Genomic DNA, 16,737 nt, shown 5'->3' on the forward strand with positions numbered 1-16,737 from the left:
CCCCCCCCCGTCCTTCCCTGTCCCCTCCCATCTGTCCCCCGTCCTTCCCTGTCCTCTCCCATGTGTCCCCCCGGTCCTTCCCTGGCCCCTCCCATCTGTTCCCCTCCCCACCGTCCTTCCCTGTCCCCTCCCATATGTCCCCCCCATGTCCTTCCCTGTCCCCTCCCATCTGTCCCCCATCCTTCCCTGTCCCCTCCCATGTGTCCCCCCCGTCCTTCCCTGGCCCCTCCCATCTGTTCCCCTCCCCACCGTCCTTCCCTGTCCCCTCCCATATGTCCCCCCCATGTCCTTCCCTGTCCCCTCCCATCTGTCCCCCATCCTTCCCTGTCCCCTCCCATCTGTCCCCCCCGTCCTTCCCTGGGCCCTCCCATCTATCCCTCCCCCCCTTCGTCCTTCCCTGTCCCCTCCCATCTGTCCCCCCATGTCCTTCCCTGTCCCCTCCCATCTGTCCCCCGTCCTTCTCTGTCCCCTCCCATCTGTCCCCCCCCCGTCCTTCCCTGGGCCCTGCCATCTATCCCTCCCCCCCTCTGTCCTTCCCTGGCCCCTCCCATCTGTCCCCTCCATGTCCTTCCCTGTCCCCTCCCCATCTGTCCCCCTGTCCTTCCCTGGCCCCCTCCCATCTGCCCCCATCCTTCTCTGTCCCCTCCCATCTGTCCCCCCCATGTCCTTTCCTGGCCCCTCCCATCTGTCCCCTTCCTTCCCTGCCCCCTGCCCCGTCACCCCCCCTTCATCTTCCCGAAGCTCCCTCCCCCACTCATAGCTGCACCCAAGACCAAGGCTCCTGGACTCCTAGAGGCCCGTGTGAGGTGCCATCATTTAAGGGGGTGAAGCAAGACATCTTCCTCGTTCCACCCCACCCCTCCATTTCTGGGGGGGAGTCCCTGTAGACTATGACAAGGGGAGTCCCTTGTCATCCTCTGGGCCCTCCCACCCAGGAAATCCAGAACTGGGGGCCACTGAGGTTAGGGGCACAGACAGTGTTTGGTGTGTGCCCGAACCTGCCCCCCCACAGGACAGCAGGGCTCCCACACTTCGGGGTCCCTGGGGGGAGCTGGCTGGAGTCACACCAAGGGCCCCCACACCCCGGACAGGTGGCAAGCTAGGGCCAGGCCATCGCCACTGCCGGGAACACGAGACAAGAGCGGGAGGCTCACGGGCTGGCCCCCCCTCACCGAAGGCTGCTCCTCACTCCTGGGGGGGCACCTGGCGGGGCAGCAGAGGTGCCCTGGGGTCACCCCAGTCCAGCCCTGACACTCGAGCCCCGGGGCCGGGGAGGAAAGAGCGCTGGAAGGGCAGGTGGGGGAGGCGGGCCGCCTGGCAGAGGCCCAGCCAGCCTTTCGGGCTCTCTGGGCCCAGACTCCCCTGGAGCTGACGGCGCATTCTTAGAATTCTCCCCCGTCCGCCTCCTCCTTGAGCACAAACGCTGACCCTGAACCCCGCCACAGCTACTAACAGGAGTTAAAGGTTGGCTGTGACGTGGAGGGGAGGGCAGGAGGCCTGGGAGGGCTGTGTGGACAGACAGACACACGGGCAGACGGAGCCTCTGGGCTCTGAGCTCCCCCCGCCGCTCACCGCAGCGACAGGAGCGCCTGCCTTACGTGCCGGAGACACGTCAGTTACCCGAACAGCGTGTGACCCGCTTGTCTGTGTGTCTGTCTCCAGCTGCCTTCCACCCCTCGGAGGCCTGGCTGCCAGCTGCCTTCTCAGAGGTCATGCCCTCGCGGGGAACCTGGTGACTCCCAGGGACACGGGAGCCACCGCTCAGGGCCTGGGGTCCCATCTTCAGCACGGTCCCCGTCACCGTGCCAGGCGATGGCCAAAGCAGACCGGCTTTTAATGTGCTTTCCTGTTGCTGTGAAAGCCTTCCCGCCCGCACCAGGCCAGACCCCCGCCTCCCCCAGGGCCCCAGAACACCTTGCAGGCAGGGGAGAATCGCGTGTAGACTGGGCCCTGGGCCGTGGAAACTGCGAAAGCAAGACTCCACCACTAGAGGACGCGGGAGGAGCCCGCGGAGCCTGGAAAGCGCACACCGGCCCCGCCGGGCAGCCCTGGCCAGCGAGCGCCCCCCACCCAGGCCACTCTGACACTTGGCGGGGCCCCTCCTTCATTTATTCAGGGGGCAGCTGCCGAGCATCCCTGCTGAGCTGCCAGGCGCTGGTCGGTCACTGAGGAACAAAAACAGCTCCCTCCCCCCCCCCCCCCGAACGACACGACATTCCGTCCTTGGCATCTGCACAGGACAGAAACCTTGGGACCCCCTCGTCCGTCATCTCCCCCAGGTCTGGGTGGTAGCCAACCCCGACAGCTCTCCCTCCCAGACACGCCCCCACCTATCTGACCGCATTCCCGCCTCCACCACCTGCTCACACCTCTCTCACCTCCAGCCCGGACTGTGGCAATGGCTCCCAAGGTCCCCCCGCTCCAGACTCGCCCCCATACTCAACACCGCAGCCTCCAAAATCTGGCTAAACAGGGGGCAGATCCCCACATTCCTGCCCCCAGTCCAAAAATGACTTCCACCTCCCTCAAAGGAGAAGCCGGAGCCTTGAAAGTTACCGTGGCCTTTGAGCCCCTCCAAGGGCTAGCCTGTTTGCTCTCTGGCCTCCCTGCCTGCCTCAGAGCTCAAGGTCATGGTCGTCACATGTGATCCCCTTCCTCTGAAGTCAAGATCACGGGCGTCACACATGATCCCCTGCCTCTGAAGTCAAGGTCACAGTCGACACACAGGCTCCCTGCCTCAGAGCTCAAGGTCACGGTCGTCACACGTGATCCCCTGCCTCTGAAGTCAAGGTCACGGGCGTCACACAGGCTCCCCTGCCTCTGAAGTCAAGGTCACGGGCGTCACACATGATCCCCTGCCTCTGAAGACAAGGACATGGGCATCACACAGGCTCTCCTGCCTCTGAAGTCAAGGTCACAGTCGTCACACAGGCTCCCCTGCCTCTGAAGTCAAGGTCACAGTCATCACACAGGCTCCCCTGCCTCAGAGCTCAAGGTCACGGTCGTCACACGTGGTCCCCTGCCTCTGAAGTCAAGGTCACAGTCATCACACAGGCTCCCCTGCCTCAGAGCTCAAGGTCACGGTCGTCACACGTGGTCCCCTGCCTCTGAAGTCAAGGTCACAGTCATCACACAGGCTCCCCTGCCTCAGAGCTCAAGGTCACGGTCGTCACACGTGGTCCCCTGCCTCTGAAGTCAAGGTCACAGTCATCACACAGGCTCCCCTGCCTCAGAGCTCAAGGTCACGGTCGTCACACGTGGTCCCCTGCCTCTGAAGTCAAGGTCACGGTCATCACACAGGCTCCCCTGCCTCAGAGCTCAAGGTCACGGGCGTCACACGTGGTCCCCTGCCTCTGAAGTCAAGGTCACGGTCGTCACACAGGTGCCCCTGCCTCTGAAGTCAAGGTCACGGTCGTCACACAGGCTCCCCTGCCTCTGAAGTCAAGGTCACGGTCGTCACAGGCTCCCCTGCCTCAGAGCTCAAGGTCACAGTCATCACACAAGCTCCCTTGCCTCAGAGCTCAAGGTCACGGTTGTCACACGTGATCCCCTGCCTCAGAGCTCAAGGTCACGGTCGTCACACAGGCCCCCTGCCTCTGAAGTCAAGGTCACGGTCGTCACACAGGCTCCCCTGCCTCAGAGCTCAAGGTCATGGTTGTCACATGTGATCCCCTGCCTCAGAGCTCAAGGTCACGGTCGTCACACAGGTCCCCTGCCTCTGAAGTTAAGGTCACGGTCATCACAGGCTCCCCTGCCTCAGAGCTCAAGGTCACGGTCATCACACAAGCTCCCTTGCCTCAGAGCTCAAGGTCACGGGCGTCACACATGATCCCCTGCCTCTGAAGTCAAGGTCACGGTCGTCACACAGGTGCCCCTGCCTCTGAGCTCAAGGTCACGGTCGTCACACATGATCCCCTGCCTCAGAACTCAAGGTCACAGTCGTCACACAGGCTTCCCTGCCTCAGAGCTCAAGGTCACCATCGTCACACAGGCTCCCCTGCCTAGAGCTCAAGGTCACGGGAGTCACACAAGCTCCCCTGCCTCAGAGCTCAAGGTCACGGTCGTCACACAAGCTCCCCTGCCTCTGAAGTCAAGGTCATGGGCGTCACACAGGCTCTCCTGCCTCTGAAGTCAAGGTCACGGTCGTCACACATGATCCCCTGCCTCAGAACTCAAGGTCACAGTCGTCACACAGGCTCCCCTGCCTAGAGCTCAAGGTCACGGGAGTCACACAAGCTCCCCTGCCTCAGAGCTCAAGGTCACGGTCGTCACACAAGCTCCCCTGCCTCAGAGCTCAAGGCCACGGTCGTCACACAGGCTCCCCTGCCTCTGAAGTCAAGGTCATGGGCGTCACACAGGCTCTCCTGCCTCTGAAGTCAAGGTCACAGTCGTCACACAGGCTCCCCTGCCTCTGAAGTCAAGGTCACGGTCGTCACACAGGTGCCCCTGCCTCTGAGGTCAAGGTCACGGTCGTCACACATGATCCCCTGCCTCAGAACTCAAGGTCACAGTCGTCACACAGGCTTCCCTGCCTCAGAGCTCAAGGTCACCATCGTCACACAGGCTCCCCTGCCTAGAGCTCAAGGTCACGGGAGTCACACAAGCTCCCCTGCCTCAGAGCTCAAGGTCACGGTCGTCACACAAGCTCCCTTGCCTCAGAGCTCAAGGTCACGGGCGTCACACATGATCCCCTGCCTCTGAAGTCAAGGTCACGGTCGTCACACAGGTGCCCCTGCCTCTGAGCTCAAGGTCACGGTCGTCACACATGATCCCCTGCCTCAGAACTCAAGGTCACAGTCGTCACACAGGCTTCCCTGCCTCAGAGCTCAAGGTCACCATCGTCACACAGGCTCCCCTGCCTAGAGCTCAAGGTCACGGGAGTCACACAAGCTCCCCTGCCTCAGAGCTCAAGGTCACGGTCGTCACACAAGCTCCCCTGCCTCTGAAGTCAAGGTCATGGGCGTCACACAGGCTCTCCTGCCTCTGAAGTCAAGGTCACAGTCGTCACACAGGCTCCCCTGCCTCTGAAGTCAAGGTCACGGTCGTCACACATGATCCCCTGCCTCAGAACTCAAGGTCACAGTCGTCACACAGGCTCCCCTGCCTAGAGCTCAAGGTCACGGGAGTCACACAAGCTCCCCTGCCTCAGAGCTCAAGGTCACGGTCGTCACACAAGCTCCCCTGCCTCAGAGCTCAAGGCCACGGTCGTCACACAGGCTCCCCTGCCTCTGAAGTCAAGGTCATGGGCGTCACACAGGCTCTCCTGCCTCTGAAGTCAAGGTCACAGTCGTCACACAGGCTCCCCTGCCTCTGAAGTCAAGGTCACGGTCGTCACACAGGTGCCCCTGCCTCTGAGGTCAAGGTCACGGTCGTCACACATGATCCCCTGCCTCAGAACTCAAGGTCACAGTCGTCACACAGGCTTCCCTGCCTCAGAGCTCAAGGTCACCATCGTCACACAGGCTCCCCTGCCTAGAGCTCAAGGTCACGGGAGTCACACAAGCTCCCCTGCCTCAGAGCTCAAGGTCACGGTCGTCACACGTGATCTTCTGCCTCAGAGCTCAAGGTCACATTCGTCACACAGGCTCCCCTGTCTCAGAGCTCAAGGTCACAGTCGTCACACATGATCCCCTGCCTCTGAAGTCAAAGTCACAGTCGTGACACAGGCCCTCCTGCTTCTGAAGTCAAGGCCACGGTCGTCACACAGGCTCCCCTGCCTCTGAGGTCAAGGACACGGTTGTCACACATGATCCCCTGCCTCTGAAGTCAAGGTCACGGTCGTCACACAGGTGCCCCTGCCTCAGAGCTAAAGGTCACGGTCGTCACACAGGTCCCCTGCCTCTGAAGTTAAGGTCACGGTCATCACAGGCTCCCCTGCCTCAGAGCTCAAGGTCACGGTCATCACACAAGCTCCCTTGCCTCAGAGCTCAAGGCCACGGTCGTCACACAGGCTCCCCTGCCTCTGAGGTCAAGGACACGGTTGTCACACATGATCCCCTGCCTCTGAAGTCAAGGTCACGGTCGTCACACAGGTGCCCCTGCCTCAGAGCTCAAGGTCACGGTCGTCACACAGGCTCCCCTGCCTCAGAGCTCAAGGTCACAGGTGTCACACAGGCACCCCTGCCTCAGCTCAAGGTCACGGTCGTCACACAGGCTCCCCTGCCTTCAAAGTCAAGGTCACAGTAGTCACACAGGCTCCCCTGCCTCAGAGCTCAAGGACATGGTCATCACACAAGCTCCCTTGCCTCAGAGCTCAAGGTCACGGGCGTCACACAGGCTCCCCTGCCTCGGAAGTCAAGGTCACGGGCTTCACACATGATCCCCTGCCTCTGAAGTCAAGGTCACAGTCGTCACACAGGCTCCCCTGCCTCTGAAGTCAAGGTCACGGTCGTCACACAGGTGCCCCTGCCTCTGAGGTCAAGGTCACGGTCGTCACACATGATCCCCTGCCTCAGAACTCAAGGTCACAGTCGTCACACAGGCTTCCCTGCCTCAGAGCTCAAGGTCACCATCGTCACACAGGCTCCCCTGCCTAGAGCTCAAGGTCACGGGAGTCACACAAGCTCCCCTGCCTCAGAGCTCAAGGTCACGGTCGTCACACAAGCTCCCTTGCCTCAGAGCTCAAGGCCACGGTCGTCACACAGGCTCCCCTGCCTCTGAGGTCAAGGACACGGTTGTCCCACATGATCCCCTGCCTCTGAAGTCAAGGTCACGGTCGTCACACAGGCTCCCCTGCCTCAGAGCTCAAGGTCACAGGTGTCACACAGGCACCCCTGCCTCAGCTCAAGGTCACGGTCGTCACACAGGCTCCCCTGCCTTCAAAGTCAAGGTCACAGTTGTCACACAAGCTCCCTTGCCTCAGAGCTCAAGGTCACGGGCGTCACACAGGCTCCCCTGCCTCGGAAGTCAAGGTCACGGGCTTCACACATGATCCCCTGCCTCTGAAGTCAAGGTCATGGGCGTCACACAGGCTCTCCTGCCTCTGAAGTCAAGGTCACAGTCGTCACACAGGCTCCCCTGCCTCTGAAGTCAAGGTCACGGTCGTCACACAGGTGCCCCTGCCTCTGAGGTCAAGGTCACGGTCGTCACACATGATCCCCTGCCTCAGAACTCAAGGTCACAGTCGTCACACAGGCTTCCCTGCCTCAGAGCTCAAGGTCACCATCGTCACACAGGCTCCCCTGCCTAGAGCTCAAGGTCACGGGAGTCACACAAGCTCCCCTGCCTCAGAGCTCAAGGTCACGGTCGTCACACGTGATCTTCTGCCTCAGAGCTCAAGGTCACATTCGTCACACAGGCTCCCCTGTCTCAGAGCTCAAGGTCACAGTCGTCACACATGATCCCCTGCCTCTGAAGTCAAAGTCACAGTCGTGACACAGGCCCTCCTGCTTCTGAAGTCAAGGCCACGGTCGTCACACAGGCTCCCCTGCCTCAGAGCTCAAGGTCACAGGTGTCACACAGGCACCCCTGCCTCAGCTCAACGTCACGGTCGTCACACAGGCTCCCCTGCCTTCAAAGTCAAGGTCACAGTTGTCACACAGGCTCCCCTGCCTCAGAGCTCAAGGACATGGTCATCACACAGGCATCCTGCCTCTGAAGTCAAGGTCACGGTCGTCACACATCATCCCCTCCCTCTGAGGCCAAGGTCACAGTCATTACACAGGTGCCCCTGCCTCAGAGCTCAAGGTCAAGGGCGTCACACAGGCTCCCCTGCCTCCGAAGTCAAGAACATGGTCATCACACAGGCACTGTAGCCTCTGAAGTCAAGGTCATGGTCGTCACACATGATCCCCTGCCTCTGAAGTCAAGGTCACTGGCATCACACATGATCCCCTGCCTCTGAAGTCAAAGTCACAGTCGTGACACAGGCCCTCCTGCTTCTGAAGTCAAGGCCACGGTCGTCACACAGGCTCCCCTGCCTCTGAGGTCAAGGTCACAGGTGTCACACAGGCACCCCTGCCTCAGCTCAAGGTCACGGTCGTCACACAGGCTCCCCTGCCTTCAAAGTCAAGGTCACAGTTGTCACACAGGCTCCCCTGCCTCAGAGCTCAAGGTCACGGTCGTCACACAGGCTCCCCTGCCTTCAAAGTCAAGGTCACAGTTGTCACACAAGCTCCCTTGCCTCAGAGCTCAAGGTCACGGGCGTCACACAGGCTCCCCTGCCTCGGAAGTCAAGGTCACGGGCTTCACACATGATCCCCTGCCTCTGAAGTCAAGGTCATGGGCGTCACACAGGCTCTCCTGCCTCTGAAGTCAAGGTCACAGTCGTCACACAGGCTCCCCTGCCTCTGAAGTCAAGGTCACGGTCGTCACACAGGTGCCCCTGCCTCTGAGCTCAAGGTCACGGTCGTCACACATGATCCCCTGCCTCAGAACTCAAGGTCACAGTCGTCACACAGGCTTCCCTGCCTCAGAGCTCAAGGTCACCATCGTCACACAGGCTCCCCTGCCTAGAGCTCAAGGTCACGGGAGTCACACAAGCTCCCCTGCCTCAGAGCTCAAGGTCACGGTCGTCACACGTGATCTTCTGCCTCAGAGCTCAAGGTCACATTCGTCACACAGGCTCCCCTGTCTCAGAGCTCAAGGTCACAGTCGTCACACATGATCCCCTGCCTCTGAAGTCAAAGTCACAGTCGTGACACAGGCCCTCCTGCTTCTGAAGTCAAGGCCACGGTCGTCACACAGGCTCCCCTGCCTCTGAGGTCAAGGACACGGTTGTCACACATGATCCCCTGCCTCTGAAGTCAAGGTCACGGTCGTCACACAGGTGCCCCTGCCTCAGAGCTCAAGGTCACGGTCGTCACACAGGCTCCCCTGCCTCAGAGCTCAAGGTCACAGGTGTCACACAGGCACCCCTGCCTCAGCTCAAGGTCACGGTCGTCACACAGGCTCCCCTGCCTTCAAAGTCAAGGTCACAGTTGTCACACAGGCTCCCCTGCCTCAGAGCTCAAGGACATGGTCATCACACAGGCATCCTGCCTCTGAAGTCAAGGTCACGGTCGTCACACATCATCCCCTCCCTCTGAGGTCAAGGTCACAGTCATTACACAGGTGCCCCTGCCTCAGAGCTCAAGGCCAAGTCATCACACAGGCACTGTAGCCTCTGAAGTCAAGGTCATGGTCGTCACACATGATCCCCTGCCTCTGAAGTCAAGGTCACTGGCATCACACATGATCCCCTGCCTCAGAGCTCAAGGTCACGGTCGTCACACAGGCTCCCCTGCCTCCGAAGTCAAGGTCACCGTCATCACACAGGCTCCCCTGCCACAGAGCTCAGGGTCACGGGAGTCACACAGTCTCCCCTGCCTCGGAAGTCAAGGCCACGGTCGTCAAACAGGCTCCCCTGCCTCTGAAGTCAAGGTCACGGTCGTCACAGGCTCCCCTGCCTCAGAGCTCAAGGTCACAGTCATCACACAAGCTCCCTTGCCTCAGAGCTCAAGGTCACGGTTGTCACACGTGATCCCCTGCCTCAGAGCTCAAGGTCACGGTCGTCACACAGGCCCCCTGCCTCTGAAGTCAAGGTCACGGTCGTCACACAGGCTCCCCTGCCTCAGAGCTCAAGGTCATGGTTGTCACATGTGATCCCCTGCCTCAGAGCTCAAGGTCACGGTCGTCACACAGGTCCCCTGCCTCTGAAGTTAAGGTCACGGTCATCACAGGCTCCCCTGCCTCAGAGCTCAAGGTCACGGTCATCACACAAGCTCCCTTGCCTCAGAGCTCAAGGCCACGGTCGTCACACAGGCTCCCCTGCCTCTGAGGTCAAGGACACGGTTGTCACACATGATCCCCTGCCTCTGAAGTCAAGGTCACGGTCGTCACACAGGTGCCCCTGCCTCAGAGCTCAAGGTCACGGTCGTCACACAGGCTCCCCTGCCTCAGAGCTCAAGGTCACAGGTGTCACACAGGCACCCCTGCCTCAGCTCAAGGTCACGGTCGTCACACAGGCTCCCCTGCCTTCAAAGTCAAGGTCACAGTTGTCACACAGGCTCCCCTGCCTCAGAGCTCAAGGACATGGTCATCACACAAGCTCCCTTGCCTCAGAGCTCAAGGTCACGGGCGTCACACAGGCTCCCCTGCCTCGGAAGTCAAGGTCACGGGCTTCACACATGATCCCCTGCCTCTGAAGTCAAGGTCATGGGCGTCACACAGGCTCTCCTGCCTCTGAAGTCAAGGTCACAGTCGTCACACAGGCTCCCCTGCCTCTGAAGTCAAGGTCACGGTCGTCACACAGGTGCCCCTGCCTCTGAGGTCAAGGTCACGGTCGTCACACATGATCCCCTGCCTCAGAACTCAAGGTCACAGTCGTCACACAGGCTTCCCTGCCTCAGAGCTCAAGGTCACCATCGTCACACAGGCTCCCCTGCCTAGAGCTCAAGGTCACGGGAGTCACACAAGCTCCCCTGCCTCAGAGCTCAAGGTCACGGTCGTCACACAAGCTCCCTTGCCTCAGAGCTCAAGGCCACGGTCGTCACACAGGCTCCCCTGCCTCTGAGGTCAAGGACACGGTTGTCACACATGATCCCCTGCCTCTGAAGTCAAGGTCACGGTCGTCACACAGGTGCCCCTGCCTCAGAGCTCAAGGTCACGGTCGTCACACAGCCTCCCCTGCCTCAGAGCTCAAGGTCACAGGTGTCACACAGGCACCCCTGCCTCAGCTCAAGGTCACGGTCGTCACACAGGCTCCCCTGCCTTCAAAGTCAAGGTCACAGTTGTCACACAGGCTCCCCTGCCTCAGAGCTCAAGGTCACGGTCGTCACACAGGCTCCCCTGCCTTCAAAGTCAAGGTCACAGTTGTCACACAAGCTCCCTTGCCTCAGAGCTCAAGGTCACGGGCGTCACACAGGCTCCCCTGCCTCGGAAGTCAAGGTCACGGGCTTCACACATGATCCCCTGCCTCTGAAGTCAAGGTCATGGGCGTCACACAGGCTCTCCTGCCTCTGAAGTCAAGGTCACAGTCGTCACACAGGCTCCCCTGCCTCTGAAGTCAAGGTCACGGTCGTCACACAGGTGCCCCTGCCTCTGAGCTCAAGGTCACGGTCGTCACACATGATCCCCTGCCTCAGAACTCAAGGTCACAGTCGTCACACAGGCTTCCCTGCCTCAGAGCTCAAGGTCACCATCGTCACACAGGCTCCCCTGCCTAGAGCTCAAGGTCACGGGAGTCACACAAGCTCCCCTGCCTCAGAGCTCAAGGTCACGGTCGTCACACGTGATCTTCTGCCTCAGAGCTCAAGGTCACATTCGTCACACAGGCTCCCCTGTCTCAGAGCTCAAGGTCACAGTCGTCACACATGATCCCCTGCCTCTGAAGTCAAAGTCACAGTCGTGACACAGGCCCTCCTGCTTCTGAAGTCAAGGCCACGGTCGTCACACAGGCTCCCCTGCCTCTGAGGTCAAGGACACGGTTGTCACACATGATCCCCTGCCTCTGAAGTCAAGGTCACGGTCGTCACACAGGTGCCCCTGCCTCAGAGCTCAAGGTCACGGTCGTCACACAGGCTCCCCTGCCTCAGAGCTCAAGGTCACAGGTGTCACACAGGCACCCCTGCCTCAGCTCAAGGTCACGGTCGTCACACAGGCTCCCCTGCCTTCAAAGTCAAGGTCACAGTTGTCACACAGGCTCCCCTGCCTCAGAGCTCAAGGACATGGTCATCACACAGGCATCCTGCCTCTGAAGTCAAGGTCACGGTCATCACACATGCTCTCCCCCTTCTCCCAGCCCGTCAACTGCAATGAGCCAACACATTTCGCATTACACTTGACTATGACCAGCCTCAAATGGAAATGTCAGAGTAGACCACACGAGGTTCCTTCCTAATTTATGTTGTTTTACAAGGTTGCTCAGCTTTTGTGGACCAACTCCAAGGCTTTCACTTGGTCCCGGTGGTGGAAGTTCCCAGAACTGGGAATCGAGACACAGTCACAATCTGTGTACAGAACGTCTGACAAGGCTCGTGGGTCTTTGCCACGTGCAAAGCATGGGGTCTAGAGGCGAAAGCGTCTCTGGAGGCTCCGTGGACTGAGCACTTGTTTGGAGTAAGTAAATGCCATCTGAACCTTCACGATGAGATTCTCTCCACAGCCACCAGAAGAGCTGCTCTTTGTGACGACCCGGAGCTTTCTGTGACCTCTTAGGAAGCTGAATTCGGGTGCAGATCAGTCCGAACTAAAGAGGCAAACAAACCCGTTTTGTGGGAGGGCGAAATGAAAAGGGTTTTGGCCTCCCTGTGTCCCCTGTTCCCTTCGTCAGGCATGGAGCTATGCAGTCATGCTAAACAGGGGTCCTCAGCTGCTGGTGTTCCGTCGGGACACTCCTGAGACATGTCTGTGCTGCACAGGTGACCGTGTCCCCACCCCTCTCACTAGCGGGTGGCCTTGGGGAGTTAGCTCCCCCAGACTAGCAGCCCTTGAACCCCTCTCCCCTCTCAGCTATGGTTTAACCGCCCAGGAGCCTGGCCAACACCTGACACTGAACCTCACATTTTATTTAAGTGTATTTTGTATTTATGCTTTAACTCTCCCAAATCTCTCACATACACAACCCATAACACAAAAAGGCCAGTATTGTGTCCATTTTACATTTGGAGGAAACCAAAGCCCAACAGGGTAAGGGAATTGCCCAGGAACACATGGATCAGCGAGGCTAGAAGCAAACTGGGCTGCCGTGTGCTTCCGCCCTGCCCCCACACCCCCCCTCCACGGTGCCAGGTGCGCCCCTTGGTCAGGCCGGGGACCTCCCAGCCCTGACCCCCAGGACGGGTCCTGCATTCTCAGGGGCCTCTGGACCAGAGCTCCCCTGGGTGCTTCCCAGGGCGCAGCTCTGGTTTCTCCCAGCACTGGACATCTTCCGGGGACATCTTCAGGTGGCACAGAAGCCACCTGAAAGCCTGGACTCGGGTCCAGAGACGATGCACATGCAAGCTCTTTCTCCAGGAACTCAAAGGAAGAGCGGTGTCAGCGAGCCCTCAGAGCTCAGAGAGGGCAGTCTGTGAAGGTGCATGTGGGAGCTGGTGGGGAGGGCCTGGGAGAGTATGGGGAGCACCTCTCACTGGGGGTCACCCGGCCCGAGCCCGGGGCACAGTCACGGGGAGGAGGGACAGTGCTGGAGCTGGGCGGCTGCAGGCGGCAGGCCGGCCTTGGGGCCCTGGGCTGCGGCCAGGAGGGGTGAGCCGCCTTCAAGGCCCCTAGACCGTGTTGAGCAATGCCTGACAGAGCTTCCGCAGCCGGGAAGGAAACTCTATAATACGTCCCCTCGGTCAGGTGACAGAGCGGCGGTGGGCGTGGGTGCCGCTTCGGTCCGGCCCGGGGCCCAGATTCCACCGAGGGGGGTGCCTGCTGTCGGGTCACACCCTCTGCCGGAGGGCGGGCACCGGGACTTTGCATCCAGACTCTCTCACAAAAGCACACTTGAGTGCCACCCTGGGGGCACTTAAGTCCCCCAGAGCAGTGGCCCTCCCGTGCCCAGGGTGGGTGGGGGAGGGGAACAGCCCCCGAGAGTGGGGGTCCTACCTGTGGGAGGAAGGGTCTCAGGTACTATTTGGTTTGTACCTATGTGTGGACCAGACTATTTGTTTCTAATGTTTCTTAATGTTTATTTTATTTATTTTGAGAGAGAGAGAGAGAGAGAGAGAGAGCAGGGCAGGGGCAGGGACAGAGGGAGAGTGTGTGGGCAGGGCAGGGGCAGGGAGGGAGAGAGAGAGAATCCCAAGCAGGCTCTGCCCCATTAGCACAGAGCTGGATGCGGGTGTGCGTGGGTCTCTTCAGAGCGTGACCCAGGCTCCTCGGGCAGGTGCCCAGGGCCCAGCCGCTCAGCAGACACGCGACAGGCCACATGGGGCACCGTCCTTGGTGCACTGGCCCCGCCATGGCCTCGCCTCCCCTGTGCACACACCTGTGCGTCCTGCCAGCAGCCTGACTCACGCACGTGGCAGATGCTCCACAAATACGTGTGCCAAGACCTCGCTTCAGAGTCAATAGTGCCTCCCTCACCGCCCCCCCAGCCTCTTCTGGGGGCCCCACGTCAGTCCCACCCATGAAGGCAGGTGAGGGGGACCCACAAGAGTGGCGCGCATCCCCAGGTGGCCCCGAGCCGCGCAGCAGGCACAGGGCGGGCAGGCCCCGGCTCCTGGAAGCAGACAGTCGGCCTCCTTCCCGCGGGTGAGGCGTGGGCACACCTCCCGCGGTTACCGTTGGGGTCGTGCTCGCCTGGCCCCAAGAGCAGGAGCTGGCGCCCTGGGTACCGTGGACGGAACTCAGGGAACGACCCCCTCGGGGACCACCGGGCTTCTTGTCAACATTGTAGCCGTGCCCAGGAGTGGGGGCCGTGTCCTGGGGGCCAGCCCTCACCCAACCCCTCCGCCCACGGTGCCTCCAGAGCTCCCAGAGGAGGGGGCTCCCCCGGGGGGTGCTGGCCAGGTGCCATCAGCAGGACGGTGAGAGCCCCGGGTCCCGCAGGCAGCTGGAGGAGCACAGGCTGGAATTAAGGAGCCGACACCCCTACGGCACCGGGCCGGTGCCGGCAGAGTCGGCCGTGCTCACTAGAACGTCGGTGCTGTGGTGATGGCTACACACACCAGCCTCCCGGCCGGGGCGCCCCGCACCCACACGTGCAGGCCGCAGTGTGCGGACGCAGGCTCGCGGGGCTGGGGGAGGTGCGGGGGGAAGGCTGGAAGGGCCACTGGCAGCCCAGGCCCGCCTTGCCGCCCCGGTCACCTGCCCCTGGGCTGGGTGCCCACGGTCACAGCCCACGTTCTACAAGATGCGGCAACAGCTAAGGCCAGGTGGCCACAGCACCTTTGTGGTGACAACCACACTAATCAGCAGGTGTCAGGTGTCCTCCGACGTGCTCCAGGCCTGCGGTCCCGCCCACGGAGAGCGGACATTCCACTCGTTTTGGAATCGGAAAGCAAACTTCCCGTCAAGCTCAGAGGGTGCAGTCTGAGCCTTAGGCTGCGCTTCGAACAGAACTGAAGCAAGTGATTCCGGGCCGGAAAGCTCTTTGGGGCGCCACCTTCTTAAGAATCCTGAGCCCCCGAAGCAAACGTGACACCCCCACGAGCCACTCGCTAAACAGAGGCAGCACCTGTACCGCGGCAGACAAATCCGTGCTGGACGAGCACCCCCACCCGGCTCCTGAGCCCCCCTGCGCCCTCTGAAACCTCCGCCGGAATTAAGTCACCGAGCCCTCCCGTCTCCCCTCCACCGTTCGCAGGAGCACCAGCCACATCAGGTTGCAAAGGGAAACTTCTGGGGGCGGGAAGACCCGGGTCCCCCGCCAGCCGCCTCCCTCTGTTCAGGCACCTTTGAGCCCAGCTCTCTTCAAACAAGCCCGGAAAACCCAAATACAGGCCACGCGGGGGTCGAGCGCGCGGCGCGGAGACTAAAGGGGCCGCGCAGCCCGGGTGTCCCTGCACCTGCCTCGGGGTCCACGAGGCAAGGGCAGACGCTGGGGAGGATAGGAGGCCGGGGGGGGGGGGGGCCGGGGGGGAGAGGGTCGGGGAGAGAGGCAGGGTAGGGGACGAAGGCGCCGCAGAGCTGGGACCCCGACCCCACCTCTAAGTCAGAAGCCACCGAAGGGACGACCGTGGGCCCGCGGGAGGGTCCCGAGTCCTCAGCTTGACTTCGGGGCGCGAACTCCGAGCGACGGCGGCGGCGAGGTGACAGTCCGCGGCCGGGTGCCCGTGTCCCCCAGTGGCTCGGCCGTGGGCGGGGTCACGGGGGGCGGGGACGGACGCGCTCACCTGCGGGGGTCGCGGTCTCAGTCCGGGTTGGGCTCATGGTTCCGGGTCGGGGTCTGGGATTGGGCGGGGTCCGGGTCTGGGTCGGGGTCCGGGTCGGGGTCTGGTTCCGACTCCTGGTAGGTGTCCGGGTCCGCGTCGGGATCAGGGTCGGGGTCGGGATCCGGGTGCAGAGGCGTGAACGCGGCCGCCGCTTTTCGCGGTCTGAATGGAGCCAGCCCCGCGGGCGGCGGTTGGGGGCAAGCGGCGGCGGCGCGTCCTGGCTGCGGTGGGCGGGGGCTTCCGTCCCTCCCGCCCCTGCACGCCTCCTCTCCCCTCCCCTCCCTGACCCGCCCTGTCCCCACTTCGGACCCGCTCTATCCCTCCCCCGTCCCCTCCCCATCCCTCGGGGGTCCCACCCCACCCTTCCCGGCCCCTCTCAGCCCCTACCTCTCCAGGCCCGCCCCTCGGTTCTCCCCTACCGGCCCCCCCCAAACCCCCCCCCCCCCCCCAGGAAGCGCTGAGATTGTTCTCGGAGACAAAGGCAGACCCGGGCCGTGGGAGGGGCTGGAGTGAGGTCGGGAAGGTTGAAGGTCACCATCGATCAACACCTGGGGCTGACCTGGGGCCTCTCTGGCCTGGTGACTTTCCCGCAGAAACCTTTAGGAGTCGGGGCTGATGGGCCCAAACCTTGGAACAGCAAGAACACACACACACACACACACACACACACACACCCAGGCCTGCAGTGGGGAGGAGCTCGGGTGCAGCTCACTCTAGCCACAGCTGGGCTGCCCTGCGCATCCCTGCAAGGGCACTGGCAAGGTCACCGGAGGCAGTGGCTCCAGGCTCCAGCCTCCCCTTTCTCCTTATTCCCACCTGCCCCCACACCTGTCCCTTCCCAGCTTGTTTTTCTCCAGACGGGCGTCATCCTCTAGAACTCCAGGGGGGTTGTTCGATGTGCTATGACCCCCCTATCCACCCCGCCCCGTCAGAGGGTAAGCCCCTCCACGGCTGGGAT

The 16,737-nt window shown here is 61.6% G+C and overlaps 1 protein-coding gene across 1 annotated transcript in view; it reads right to left on the reverse strand.

Moving 5' to 3' along the window:
* Positions 1–15,996, reverse strand: part of FRMD1 (FERM domain containing 1) — a 35,848-nt gene extending 19,852 nt beyond the window's left edge. The window contains exon 1 of the mRNA XM_047859995.1: positions 15,741–15,996. The gene's annotated coding sequence lies outside the window, so the exon portion shown is untranslated. The remainder of the gene's footprint in view (positions 1–15,740) is intronic.
* Positions 15,997–16,737: the final 741 nt, after the last annotated feature.

Source organism: Prionailurus viverrinus, chromosome B2, assembly GCF_022837055.1.
Source record: "Prionailurus viverrinus isolate Anna chromosome B2, UM_Priviv_1.0, whole genome shotgun sequence".
Classification (NCBI taxonomy): Eukaryota; Metazoa; Chordata; class Mammalia; order Carnivora; family Felidae; genus Prionailurus; species Prionailurus viverrinus.